Source organism: Ovis aries, chromosome 2, assembly GCF_016772045.2.
Source record: "Ovis aries strain OAR_USU_Benz2616 breed Rambouillet chromosome 2, ARS-UI_Ramb_v3.0, whole genome shotgun sequence".
Lineage (NCBI taxonomy): Eukaryota > Metazoa > Chordata > Mammalia > Artiodactyla > Bovidae > Ovis > Ovis aries.
This window is the reverse complement of record NC_056055.1, coordinates 117,008,769-117,012,457: the sequence shown is the minus strand read 5'-3', so window position 1 is coordinate 117,012,457 and position 3,689 is coordinate 117,008,769. Positions and strand designations below refer to the sequence as shown.

General features: G+C 43.6%; 1 non-coding gene across 1 annotated transcript; it reads right to left on the bottom strand.

The window, feature by feature from the left end:
- Positions 1-259: 259 nt before the first annotated feature.
- LOC114113454 (U2 spliceosomal RNA) lies at positions 260-459 on the bottom strand. Its single transcript, XR_003588482.2, has one exon. It is a non-coding gene; the product is annotated as a U2 spliceosomal RNA (small nuclear RNA).
- Between the last annotated feature and the right edge of the window lie 3,230 nt (positions 460-3,689).

Here is a 3,689-nt window from a genome sequence, read left to right as displayed (position 1 = left end):
TCTTTAAAATACATGACTGCTGCTGTTGCTGCTAAGTCGCTTCAGTCGTGTCTAACTCTGTGTGACTCCAGAGATGGCAACCCCCCAGGCTCTCCCATCCCTGGGATTCTCCAGGCAAGAACACTGGAGTGGGTTGCCATTTCCATCTCCAATGTATAAAAGGGAAAACTGAAAGTGAAGTCGCTCAGTCGTGTCCGACTCTTTGCTACCCCATGGACTGCAGCCTACCAGGCTCCTCCGTCCATGGGATTTTCCAGGCAAGAGTACTGGAGTGGGTGCCATCGCCTTCTCCAAAATACACGACACACTGTTATAACAGTTTGAACATGAATCTTTATATAATAATCTTTGGTAAAATGTTTGGGCACAACTGTATTAAAATGACACCATCATCATCACCATTTTAAGCTGTTAAGAACAGATCCTACACTAATCTGAGCCAAAAGGCAGAGAAGCAATCCTAATCACTTAAAAAATAAAGTTATATAAAGACTTCCCCATGTTAGGCAGTCTTCTAAATTCTGGAGACTTAAAAAGGCATAAAAACATGGCCCCTGCCATCAAGGAGAATAATTAGCAAACGTCCATAAAAATTGCTTTCATTCCCACCTGTGTGTTCATTAAAGCCCATGAGGGTTGCAGATGAAGAAACAGGGGCTGAACTTCTAGAAAATATCAACACCACCAACCAGTGGGACTCAGCTTTGCCCCACCCCCACTTCTTCCCATCTGAAGTACAGTTTATAATGTCAGTGGACACACACACACACACACACACACGTACATACACCTACCTTCCCTACTCATTCCCCATTGTCTCCAGTCCTGTCCCCAAGAGCAGGGAGAATGAATATCAGCTTTGAGACAGTGGGTCTGATGTTTAAGACGCACCCCTAAACCAAGGCCTGGGCTGCTTTGTTCTCACATTTGTCTTGTCAGGCAGAGAAGGCAAGCTACAGTTTTGTGCGCTGTGTCCATGCCTAGGGCTTCCCAGTTGGCGCTAGGGGTAAAGAACCTGTCTGCCAATGCAAGAGCCAGAAGAGACACGGATTCAATCCCTGGGGTGGGAAGATCCCCTGGAGAAGGGCATGGCAATCCACTCCAGTATTCTTGCCTGGAGAATCCCAAGGACAGAGGAGCCTGGCAGGCTACAGTCCATAGGGTTGCAAAGAGTTGGACATGACTGAAGCAATTTAGCACGTCCATGCCTGCCATTATGAGAATACTTAGCCTTCCTTGTGTGGATCTGAAAAAGGGTCCCCCGAGGTGGAACTGGGATCCCCATGTCCCTGGGGGGTGGACTCTGTCCTTCCCTGGCCAGGTCTGGGTCCAGCTAATGGGCTGTCCTGGGCTCAGTGCCTCAGAGGTTTCTTGCATCAGGCAGTCAGCCGCTAAGCACCAAAGGGTCTGAGCCCAGAATCAGAAAAAGCACCAACTCCACGGCTCACAGTGGGGGTTCTCAGAGTGCTGGCACTGGCAGGCCAGCTGGTGACTTGGGTGAGTCCCAACAGCTCAGTGTTGTCTGGAGGCTGCAAGAACTAGATGACAGGGTGTCCACAGGGCTGCTCACACCGGTCCACTCCTCTGCAGTCCTTCCTGCCAGTCACCACTCTAAACCCCTCCTGGCATAGTTGATGCCGAAAAACCTGAGCCCAGCTCAGAGCAGACTGCCTTAGAACCTGCACCCGTGTGCCTGAGAGGCCCCACGTTGGAGCTAATGATGGACTAGGACATTTTATCTTTCCTTCTGAGTTTACTTTTCCCCTTTGCTTTTGAATTGTAACTTTGCTGACTGTGTCTCTCCTAATCTCATTTAAGTCCATTCCTTTGGGGCCATTAGCTTGGCCATCAATTTCTTTCAGGGTAGGAACCATGTCTTGCCCTGCTCCCTCTTCCTCTCCTGTCACTGGCTTATTTTCCCAGTGCCTGAAGGGCCCTGTAATCATGCTCATGTGTACATCTGATACACAGAAAACTGGAGAAAAGCAAGACAATGCACCAGAATACTAATAGTGATTTTTTTTAATAAAGGAATTTTGTGTGATTTATATTTTTCCTTTTTATATTTTTCTGCAGTTTCAAACTTCCTCTAAAGTAGTATATATTACTTCCATTTTGATGCTTGTATTAATTTTATAATAAGAAAGAGTTCTTTAAAAATTACTGAAAAGTAACAGAACAATTTGTATTCTGAGGTAATGCTGTCCAGCTTGATAGAATATGGATGTGTTTCAATTTTTCCCTCGTTAGAAAAGAGTTTCATTATTGAAAGGTAAAGGGAAATAATTTAAAAGGTAAAGGGAAGGTAAAGGGAAATAATTTAAAAACAGCAACACACAACCTCCCCTCCCATCATTGTATTCTATCAGAGAAACAATGTAAAATCAGGTGAATTTACCAAGGTACCTCCTGCAGACATCCTTTGAATAAAGATTCAAGAATTGTACCTGTATGTGGATCAAATATGCATTTCACACCCCCACCCCGCCCCCGCATCCTTGGAAGCTTATTTGACTCTAGCACTGCAACCTGATAAAAGTGTTTAAAATCTTGTCTCAGTTGTTGACTGTAAGCAAGTCATTTATCTTTTCTCATCTGCAAAATGGGAATGAGGACACTTTTCTGGCTAGGCTGTGGTGAGGCTAATGATCTTGTAAGTAACACGTTCTGTCTGGTCCCGATACACACTAGAAGCTCAACTATGGGGATGGTTTTTCTCTGAGTCCCTGGAGGCAGGCCCCAGACGCAGAGAGTTCAGCACGGCTTGCTTCTCTGTTTCTCCTGCTCTGGTATGGCTGACCCTCCAGCGTAGCTTCCACAGCTGCTGGGGGAGGCACCTGGATATTCTGTGTCCTAAATGTCACAAGGAGGTCTGAAGCTGCCTGTTGAGAGACCAAGGGAGGGCAGTCAGAGGGAAAAGGAAAGGTATGCAATAGTGAAGTGAAGTCACTCAGTCGTGTCCGACTCTGCGACCCCGTGGACTGTAGCCTACCACTCTCCTCCGTCCATGGGATTTTCCAGGCAAGGGTACTGGAGTGGGGTGCCATTTCCTTCTCCAGAGGAAGAACTATATATATAGTTTTATATAATTATAAAAGACAGTATAAAGACATATTTTTCTCTTTTCCTTTCTTAGCTGATTTAAAAAGCAATTGTATAAAATCATATGTTTCTAATGTTTTGTAGAGTGTGTAACACATTGAAAAATATATATTGCCAATAGCTACAAGAAAAGGTGGGTGGTGGCAAGCTGCTAAGGAAATAACTACAGATAGGAAAGTAATAATTATAGTAGTGTATTGTTGGTGTATAACATTAATATATATGTGACAATAATAGCACACAAAAGAGGAAGAGAGACTAGAACCGTAGTGTATCATTTTTACATATTACTGGAATTAGACCAGTGTAAATCTGAAGTTGATTCTGATGTTAGGATGTGCATGGTAAATCCTAGAGCCATCACTAAAAAACCAAAGGGAAAAAATCCTTAAAGATATACTGAAAAAATTATCAAAGAAATTGAAATGCTAATCAGAAAATACTCCTTTAATACAAAGAAAGCAGTAGAAGGGAAATAGAGGAACAACAACCAAAAAAGAAAAAAAAAAACCAACACACGATACATACAGAAAACAAAAGTGAAATGGCAGACGTCAACTGAAATACATAAATAATCCAAACATTAA